Consider the following 11,592-nt stretch of genomic DNA (forward strand, 5'->3'; position numbering starts at 1 on the left):
AAAACTTTGCACAGTATTTTACTTTTTTATCGGCTGTTACTATGATACTTCACATTGACTTGCCCGCTTGAACCACTTTAGTTTCTCAGCATGTCGCCTTCCTTCTAATCCGTAGTTAAACTGACACCCAAAAATGACCCCAATTATTTAACTTAAGCTTGAATAAATACTAATAAACTTGCTGGATTTTCATTCAGATGGACCCAAAATGTGGACGAAATGAGACAATCCATTACGATGTCCGATAAGAACATGCCCAGTCGATGCAGAAAAATAAATATTCAGCAATATATAATGATATCGACTGTCTTTTTACCTTGCTGCTACCATGCAATCTGGAGCTTGTTCCCAGCCCGTACGACAGCCATGGTTGCAATATCAACCCATATGAGCTGGTAAATTCACTTCCCTTATTAAGTGTATCTTGGTGAATGCTAGATACTCAATTGTATAAATGTATGCAGCCAATGGCACATATATTTACTTCCATTACCGTTCAATCTGGCAATAAATTCAGCCAAAATTGTGTGGGGTATCCATAGAGTCATTTTTTTGCTGTTGTTCCAAATTTATACATACATAACACTTTAGTCTTTATTTCGGTAGATTATTAAATGAAAAAAGGGGTTTTTTCCAAATTCAAATATATATTTTGCCAAAATGTAAATAATTTACTGCATATAGTTTAATGAATTGCTATTATTATTTACTTTCGGTTTTATTCTTTGATTTTAGTTCGGTAGGGCAACAACATATACACAGGTATTTTGTATACTTATTTGCATTAGTAATTGTCATCATCTTATCTCATCCTGTCTTTACAAAAAAAGATCAATAGCCCTTGAAAGTGTTTAGCCAGGTTTTCAGACTTGTTGCACCTTGCATTTTCATGTTTGTTTCCTCTATAATTTTGCAATGACAAACACGCCTCCGCAAAGATTTGGTACATCTGTAACGATTATTTTATTTCCATACAAGATTTGACTTAAATCTGCGCATGAGTCATTCATTCTGACGAGGGCACCTTTTGAAAAGTGAAAATGGGACTTTATTAATATAGAGTTCTCTCGTTTAGTGTTGGAAACGTGGCTAAATGACAAAGGTGGCTTATCCTCTTAAGAATCTTTCAAGAATTGTGCACTCTGTTTGATACTTTAGACACTGTGAGAACCACCCTTGTTGTCAACAGTGCTTCGAAAGAAAGAACTTCAAGACTATTGTAAATTCCTTCCTATCGGAAATCAATTATATTTTGTTGCTATGATTGGTTTATTAAAATAACATCCGCAGTTTTTGTTTCATTTCCTGCATTTCTTCATATATTCATGAAAATAAATTGTTAGACGATTACTTGTCCCTTTTTTGGTTCAAAATAATTATCAATAAATTGTTCTTTCCTTTTCATGTACTATATCTCCCTCAATATATATAGGAAAACTTGTGGGACAAGAGATGGGTTTGGTTAATAGTTTGATGCTTCACCATTTAACAACATTATAACTCCTAATTGATTACCAGACCATTATACTTTCATCTCTGCATAAAAATAACTTACTTTAGATTAAATTTCTACCACTGGTATGAAGAGTGAAATTGATGAAACCTTTGAATTTGTTGATCAATCGAATATGTCATAGCTTAGCAGTTATAATACAATATACCTTCATGGTCATAAGATGAATCCTTTAATTATTATTTGACCTTTTCATTCTTATCATCATTCTGCATCTTCGTTTTGTGGACTTGATTCCATTGATTTTCAGACTCATCAACCTTTTGGTTTCAAGAAAATGCATACCTTAATTAATATTGGATTTCCAAGAACTTTACAGATATACTAATATAGATGATAACGGAAATGTGTCTTATCTATTCCTGAAATATTCTTATTACGATTAGAATGTATAAATAATGCAATCAAGAAAGTCCAGTCACCATTTAATCTGAAACACTATAGTCATTTTCAAATAACTGAAAATAATTGCTAAAATAATTGTTTGGTCATTGCTGTTGGTTAACGAATATTTCATGACTTAAAATGTCAGAACATGTTGATAAGATTCCAAAATAGTTAGACAATTAGTTCGTGTATTAGCGAGGTATAAAGTCAGTTACCTCTAGCTGGCTCAAGACATGGATCCTTGGTATAGGTGTCAGGATGTAATAAGACTGGTCCAGAACTTTTAGTCTAGAGGTGTTGGCATCTGATAGCAGGACAAATTAACAATATTATATTCACGACGGTTCAGTTATTAAGGTATGGACTTATAATCCATGGGTTGTGGGCTTAATTCCTGTCCAGGTCAGTTGATTCGGTGTGTCCTAAGGAGAGGAACATATCTCATATTGCATTGGCATGTGTTTAAAGTGATGTTAAAATAACTAACCATTTGGTTATATTTGTGGCCTCGTACAACATTCATTACATGTTTGCATGGTAGATAATGTGTTTTAGCTGTCCTGCAATGTTGCATTTGACAAATAAAGCCAATAGTACAGGAAAAGGGGTATAGCAGCCGTGGTATAAGAAATAAATACCAACCGGACTGTTACATGTCTATAAAGCCTAGTCAACAATGAACTAATTAAATTGTTTGTTACTACTTTCTAGGAAGATACATGAGATTAAATAATTAAATAATCTCAACTCCAAGGCATACTGCACAATGCAATCCAAGCAAAACCCAGACATTTGTATGATTTATATACTCTAAAATGCATAAATTCCAACAAGATTTTACAATTTTCACGAGTCGTATCAACCAACACAAGCAAGAATATCATAATATTTAATTTAAAATATTTTAAGATTTTGAAAAAGAAAAACTTTGAATTCAAAATGACAGTTTTGATGGAACTCAAGTATCAAAGCTAGAATAAAGCAATGAATGTATGGGTGAGTGTATGTTTGCAAATTTCAAAATGTAGACATGAGTGAGCATACACAATCACATATTACAGAAAGATCCTGTAAACGCATATTGTTCAGCATCAAGAAGTAACCTTTTCTCTATTATCTTATTTAAAACAACATTATTTGTCACCAAACATTAAATTATGTATATTCTAATGAAATCTCAAACAATAAAGTATTGTTTGGCAAAAAAAAAATAATAATTTGACTTGAAAATATGGTTCAAAGACGAACATTCGAAGCCCGAACGATTTCCGCAGCGAATGATATCATAATGGTAAGTTGGACATACTTATGTTTTCGAAATGTATTCTGTATTGCTTTTAGTTCTGTTTACCCTATTGGCTTTCTAGCACATTGGGGTATGTACAAATATCAAAAGGTTCACACGCTGACAAATGAACTTGAGGTGTCTTTCATTTAACAGTTGAAGCAAAACGGCTATCGGATTATGAAACATATCCTAACCTGAATGAAAACATGCTTTTGAAATCATTTGCAGAAGCCTACTTGATGATGACGGCTTCTGCCGGAAATGAATTTTCAAAAACAATTTTGTACCTATTTCTTGGAAGATAAATTATCTCCATGTCTGTCATTTATTTTGCCCTTTCAGCTGACAACTTTATAATTAGTCACGAGTTTGTGTGGTGCCAGTATGACATTATTGTAAGGTCAGAACTTGTACACAGTCATTTACGTATACTCATACTGTAAACAGTTGATGACTTTATTAACATTAGAGCAAACTTTCCCGTCCGGCAGGAGTGGGGATGTCAGATAAATGAATCCCTAAAACTTTGTTAATACTGACACACCATTTGGAGTTTGATATCACTTATAAAATCGAAGCATTATTTGCAGACAAATATGTCAGTAACATAAAGGGTGTACATTGTAGATACTTAGGGTATTTCTCGAGTCGTTTGAGTTACTGTAATTTGCAGGGTTCATTGGTGATATGCACATAATGTTTCCAGATCATGTTCTCTGTCAACTGCAAATTCACTTAAAATAAAACATTCCTTGCCATGTGGCCATTTTGAATTTCGTTGATATGTTACCAAATACGAGTAAATATCCAAACTGTATGTGGGTTTGTTTCGGATAGAATGTTATGCATCTCAATTGCACATTTTAATTAACAGCTGACATCATACCCGCAAATATCCCATAGGTGTCAACATAGATTTCATGGGATGATTTATTAGACTGAGGGTAACGGTTATTTAAAAAAAAATATCTCTCATCGTCTCCCTCCTGTCTTAATTCCTGTCACTTTATATATTTATAATCACAGGCTACTTTATGTACCAAATAGACTATTAAATGTTTACTTATAAAATATATTTTATCAAGTAGTTATTTAAATTTAGTTAAGATATACAGAGATGAACTCTATAGAAAAATTTAACGTTTCTTTAATTTTCAGAAAAATTTTGTTGCAAAAGGAAATATGATAAATTGTTCTAGAAATCATAATCATAAACATCTACAACATGAAAATAGATCTGCTGAATGGACATAATAGCGGATCGTTCACGAGTCCTCATTTCAAGTACAATTTATTGTTTCTACACGTTCCAAGGATTGGCAAGCACGCAATTTAAGTTATCGTATAAGTTTCACAACTTTCACTGGAATGCGCACAAATGTAAGGTTTTATTTATTGCAATGACAAAGAACTTTTTTGGGCGGATGAAATGTTATAAGGACTTTGAAATACGTTCACTATTTATCTTACATAGGGTCAGGAATTGAGTTAAAGCTGCTATTATGTCTTATCTTATAGACGAATTATAAAATAGCGTTATCAACCTAAATAAAGTATGTAATTAATGTGTACAATTAACTATAAATAAAACAACAACTGATAATGTACCTAATACAAGCTACATAACATGTTGACCGGTATGACTAAATTATAACTGTTTTTTGCAGCTATTGTTACTATTTCTACAGCACCCCGACTGCACATTACTCCAGGTACGATACATATATATGTGTACTTTCCAGCCATAAAATATAGCAGTGTAGCATGCATGTGTTCTGTTACATTTCAGCTGGTAGAATATTAGAAAACCTTGCAAGACATTCTGCTTCAGGCTTTTGAAAAGCTTTGTTTTTCCCTTGTTTAATTCTGTCAACTGTTGATGTACCTTCATCCCTAACTTAGGTATCAATTTTCATGCATTTTATAGTCGCTACATAGAGTTTAAACTCAAATTATGCGATGATTATTATACTGACAAAATATGACCACATAACAATTCATTAAATTCCCGATTAAAAAATATTTGTATTAAAAAACCGAAATATTGATACCCAAGAGAATACATGGTGTCACGGTATTCATTAATTAGAGTATATTCCTGCTTGTAGTCTTTGCTAAAACGATGCTTTGAAACCTAGCATTTTAAACCATCAAAGGTCATTTACCACGAACGTCATTGTTTTTCGACTTTGCCTCTGTAAAATAATGTGTAATCAGCTAACCTCTCATAATATGATCCAAAAAAGATACTGCTACAAGGACTTGGTACAAATGCAATGATCAATGAATGCTACATGTGTACTATGCAGTAATTAATATTCTTGCGTCGTCCCTGTTATTATACCTTGTCAAAATAAATATAGCTATGGAGTGAAAATTCACTCATCCAAATAAAACAGGCAAGTGAATTTTATTTGCTGTTGAGTGGGTGTTAGGGCTGACAAGTGTATCCCATTAATGACACGATATTTATTTTGAGGACTAATGTTACACATTGTAAAAAGACAAATAAGCAGTTCATAAAGGTTATAAATGATCAATGATATCAAAATTTAATTTCTCTTTTCAAAGCTGATCTTATAATTAATTTAACGGGGATAAAGAAAATGTTATACTGTTTTTATGTCTGTTTTCTTTGCGCTTTCTATTTTATGATGTTGATAAATTTTGTCCTGCGTATTCATAGTTTGTACCATTTGGAATTTTCAATATTATGTCGTTTCTATAGGTTTATTAGCAGATTAAAAGCAGAATTGTATTAACACTATATATACATTTGACAAACAAATGCTTGCATCGAATGTGAATTTATAATTAGGAAACAATATATTCAGTGTTCTGGGTCCACTTGAGGGTTTTAACAGCTCAAATGAATGCATACCTCGAAAACATTTTCAGTTGTAAATTGAAAGCTGGTTCAGATATGGCAATGTTGCTATAAGAAGAATGGTAGATTGTGTGTATTCTACTGTCGGATATAGTGATTTTCGTGTTGTCTGATATTCATGGAACCAATTCTATCAAGTGTGGACAGTTTACCTTTTGTGATCATCAAGCTGATATGTATTACCTGCACTGTTTGTTGTACATAATGTTTTAAATCTGACCATTTTGTTTCCACAAAGCATGCTTATTGTCGATCACTCTTCACGATTTGTGTCACAACAACTTCATTCTCTTAATGTTTTTGAACTTCTTATTTTGATTTTACATGTGGTATGCCCTACTAATGTAATATTTGACACTATATACCTTTTCGCTCTGTCTAACCGACCTTTGAGAGGTTGTAACATTATTATGATGGACTAAGTAAGTGTCGTCAGCCAATGTCAAACAATAACATGTGTTTATACCCATGTATAGTGTATCTACGTTGGTCATAATGTACATGAATTAGTATCTATACAAAATATATTAAAGTTAACAAAGAAAGTATCCATTTAAAAAATTACCTAATTAAAGCAATTTCTTATAAAACCATACAAATTACCTTCTTCCATGTTCACAGAGGATTAGAGCTAAATTGTAAGTAAACATTTTACACTTTCCTGAAGACGTTTACAGCTTGTTCGCTAAATATTAAGCAATCTTGTAAAAAGCTAATTTTTTAAAACTCTTTTGGTCAGAATCCAGAGGGTGGATTGCGGCTTGCGTTTGACCATCATCCAACTTCCGTACGTACAAGTTTCTTATCGCCACTCCACCTAAAATACTTGGGTGATTGGCATGAAACTTTGCACACAAAAACAGCATTATCTCTAGTTGTTTGAAAATAAAGAAAACGGTGATGATCTGATTTATAATATGACCATAATGGCAATACATATTATAATCACTACTCATCCAGATCAGAACGCTTATCCACATTAGGGATTTCACAAGAAGAATTTTATGATGTCTATACGGTTCTATGTCACAGTACCCATCTTGAAAATCTTGCAGTTGTGAACTCTCCTGAGCAGATGGCACAAAAACATGAGGTTTTCACTAGTAGACATTTTATGATGTGTAATTGATTTTACATTAAAAGGGTGTCACTCATACATCAAATATGACTCTCACAGCAGTAACTAATTTGAACATGTAATCACAGATCATTTTTAATTGAAAGTCTTGCTGACATGGGGTTTTAATCCAAAATACTTCTGATATTATTTATTTCTAGTAAAAATGGCGCTTTTTGGCGGCCAATATGCCCACAGGAAGTCACCACCTTGCGCTTTTCACTAAAAGAAAATCCTTATATTTCGTCTGCAAATTGTAATGATCTGCATCCAACATGTCCACCACCATCACAAATGGAAATAGAATTGTCGCCACTATTCCTAGTTAAATGTAGGTATTGATATGGTTCTCACTTCTTATTGTGTATAATTGATCCTAAATTTGAATGATGCAGAACTGACATTCAATATGGCCAACATGGGGGTCACCGTGACAGTCATGAGTTTGATAATCCCCCTAAATCAATGGTCATATATACATCTTCCTGTCTAGCTGGCTTTAAATGCAAGTGCAGCCGACTTACGTCATACTATATCCACCACAGTGGGGAATTTGAAAATCTTTCTTTTGCTCCAAATTCAGAGATGGATTCAGCACTTAAAAGTTCACAGATAGAAATGTTACGGTAAATATCCGTAAATTATTATCGGTCAATGAAATCGGTCGCTTGTTTGGTTGGTTTTTATAATTTGTATTATGCATATGTTGTACATAGATATGATTCACTAATTGGGCTTACATCTTCGTTCAATCGTATATTCAAATCAGTGCATTTAGAAATTGTAATTAGTTTAATAGTATCATTACAACACTGATGACATGAGTGATTGCTTTTAAATTCCAAATGAATCATAATTGTGCATTTCTGGAAAAAAGGTACTGGATCTACAAGTATATGTTTGTGTGTTATACCAACTTTGACGCATATTGATTTATATATTGTTACCGTGGTATGAAGTGATCATGACTCTACATGTATGGGAGCATGCTTAGTACTAGCGCTAACCTATATTCATTTCTCTGTTGTAACGTTGGTAACAACTGGTCTTGAATCTATAAGTTTGTCATTATTTATAGAACAAACATTCACGTACTAGTATATCATATACTGGTATATCCATTTCTCTGTTGTGATGTTGGTATCACGCAGTATGTCAACTGATAGTGTACAATATTTTCATATTTATTAATCTCAAATCCATGTACAGTAAATTCATCTGCATAATTAGCTGATCAATCTCACTTAAGTCTATAGTTTGTATATTGATCATTCATTAAATGAATCTGTATTGAAACTAGGGTTTCATATCATACTATACACAAATTAGCTTTTTTAATGGATGAACAATGGCTGCAAGTGTCAGCTGTTATTACTCAATCTTTATGACCAATGTTAAGTTTATAATAGGATGCCATCTATATTGGAAAGAAAACATTTTTCGCATTGGACCCTACAAATCATCTTTGGTTGTGGACTCGCAGCCTTCAATGTGTCAGTCAAAATACACGTTTAGTCAGAGTTTAGTCTTCATTTATTCCTATATATTGTTTTAATATGCTCATACAGAGATCGCCAAATTATGTTGTAAATTACTATTCAGACGAGTAGCTTTAAATTGTGTTCGCTCGGTATGAATATCGCCTACAAATGCCAGCTTATTTTGTTAAAATCCAAACCTAAAGTTAAGATTATAGTGTGGTAATAATTTTAAATGCACATTTCTTATGCAAATCAACATTGTAAATCATCATTGTTTTTTGGTAGCTAATGAATATACTTCACCCACAACTCCAAGCATCGTGGTGAAAGACAAATCACTTTGTCTTTCTATTTGTGTTCTCTCAATCTCAATTTCTCTCGTTTCGTTGGCTTTTTTGTTGTTGCTTTCTTTCTATCTGATAGCATTCAAACAACATCCTTTACTTGTTGCAGTTCATCGAATAACGAACTAAACCATCGAAGAAACCCAAAATAAAACAAAATCAAATACCAATTTCATGTGTTACGACACTATGCTCTTAAACTACGTATTACAAAAGAATGACAACCAACACGTTTTGTAAAATTGAACAAATAATTACGTCCGTAGAATACATAATTAAGTTTACAAATAACTAAAGTATTGTGAATTAAACCCCAAAAGTTTTATCACAAGCCCAAATGAATAAAGTTCCATTTTAATCCCAGTGATTAGCAAAATAAGCTCCAATAATGAATATGATTTGTCTATGTTCTCGAATGTGTTAATGTGTCAATAGCCGGAATTCTGATGATGCTATCTAAGCATCTTGTAATGTACTACAGTAATATAATCCACAAATGTTCTTGGCTGAATGTGCTATCATTCCAATGTAGGAGTCCAAAAATACTATTGATGAGTACTTTGTATTTGCAGTGAATAATATTTAGAATTTCTAAAAACAACCACCCAAATGCAAAGCTGAACAACAACAATAAAACTGACTATACTACAAATTGCTAAGGCATGAATGAGTAATATTTAGATACACAAGAAAAGTCTTGTTGAAAGTTATGCAGTTTAATATGTCATTGGTAAGCAAATAATAGACTCCAAATCGAAGCTAAAATCTAAAATTCAAATATCAGTTCCTTGGTACTTTGGGCTTGTGAAGTTTGATTCTATTCATAATGTGTGTTTTGTATAATACTCTTCGGTATGTAGCTCTGTGTCCCAGCGCTGTGATTTTAATATATACCTCTAATATTCGGGGACAAAGCTGTAAAATTACCAACATTAACTTATCCTCAAAGTTTCGTATCACATTTATGTATTCGTTTTGTTCGCAATTGTGTCCCTATTTTGCCATCTATTACTACATTTGATCTTTTTGGAAAAATATTCCAAGCCAACCTTAAAACTAGCCTTACTTTCGTATGGCAAGACTGATTCATGAAAACTGCTTTAGCCCATATATATTGTATATACGATGATGGACATGTCTTTGTACTGGTCTTTTGATTGGGGAGTTGCAGTGTTGCAATACGTCGTGTTCAGATTTTTAAAAATCATACAGCAGATTAAACGGAATTTACAATCTTCCACACTGTAGATTTAATGTCAGGGAAGAGTACGTCTTTCGTTTTTTTCTACGTTTTGTCTCGCGTTGTGCAATAATTTTCACTTGTGGAAGACGCAAACTCAAGTTTCTAAGCAACAGCTTCCATCAGTCCATCCTTTCTATAAGGGGTTCATCTATATCATCTTCAAATCCTATTGCTGCATCAGCCCGGCAATTGCTGTAATGTGTCCTTCTAAGTGTCAATTTACAACAAACAAAACCAAGTCAATCAAACAGGCATGCACCACCAACATGGAGTTAGCTGTGACCATTTTGTTGTTTATGGCAGAAAAACGTATTAATTAAAATCCATCATTCTCACTTCGACGTTATTTTAAAGTTTTTAGTCTTTGTCTTTGGGTATTTCGGAAGGAGAGATTACGCTACTCATGGCAACGAATCTCTTTGTTTCAGATGTACATTGCAATATATAGGGATCAGTTTTCCGGTGGGAGTGACAGCAGCAATGGCGCCATCAATAATGCTTAAATCATATGTCCTAATCCAATAATTGTATTTATCTGTATTGAACTGAAAACTAGTTGTAGTATTGTTAGACATCCAGATACTATATGCAGATCAGTTCCTGTCTAGCATCATTTGCAGGTTAGAATAATAGACATATATTGTCTTCCACGCATTTATTGCTTTGATGTTCTGTTGAAAATAGCCGTATTATATATCTAGGTATATTTAATCAAATAGACTTCATTCATTGATACCAAGCACAGAAGAATCCATCTTAGTCGCACACACATACACATCTTCAAATATCCAAACGTTGTTGGACCTTTCTTGAATTTTTATTGTTTAGCATGCTTGACGTTGTCACTAATCACCGTATCTCTAACAACACTTAATGACATATGGCATTCATCACCTGTATTTCAATGAAGCACATTGATACTGTATTACTGTCCGACCTTCGGAATATATTTACAATGTGTACACATATTGCTCTACATGTGTAATATCCTGAATTCGTCCAACGATGATAGATACACATTATCCTGCGGCCCATGATGATTCTATGGGTGTAGATTGTCAACGCCTTTTTAATTCGATTCTCAGTCCTTTGTGTGCGTCTTTGGGGCTCCAAGGTCGACCTTTACAAACATATCAAGTACATATTATTGTTTCTATATTGCATGGCATACGCAATCAATGACCCAAGTGTCAAGACATATCAGGATTGGATAGCATAGGTCTAGCCTTTTGTCTTTCCCTATGGAAATAATAATGACATGAAAATTTCGGTCACTTGGGCTTGTGCTACGTCCATTATTTATAGTACACAGTGGTGAAAGAAAACTAAATA

The 11,592-nt window shown here is 33.2% G+C and overlaps 1 protein-coding gene across 1 annotated transcript in view; it reads left to right on the plus strand.

Moving 5' to 3' along the window:
* The window catches only part of LOC149772614 (uncharacterized), a 419,962-nt gene that overhangs the window by 243,646 nt on the left and 164,724 nt on the right, over positions 1-11,592 (plus strand). The gene's annotated exons all lie outside the window — the stretch shown is intronic.

The sequence above is a fragment of the Sinohyriopsis cumingii genome, unplaced genomic scaffold (genome assembly GCF_028554795.1).
Source record: "Sinohyriopsis cumingii isolate HCF-2022 unplaced genomic scaffold, ASM2855479v2 utg001339l, whole genome shotgun sequence".
Taxonomy (NCBI): Eukaryota; Metazoa; Mollusca; class Bivalvia; order Unionida; family Unionidae; genus Sinohyriopsis; species Sinohyriopsis cumingii.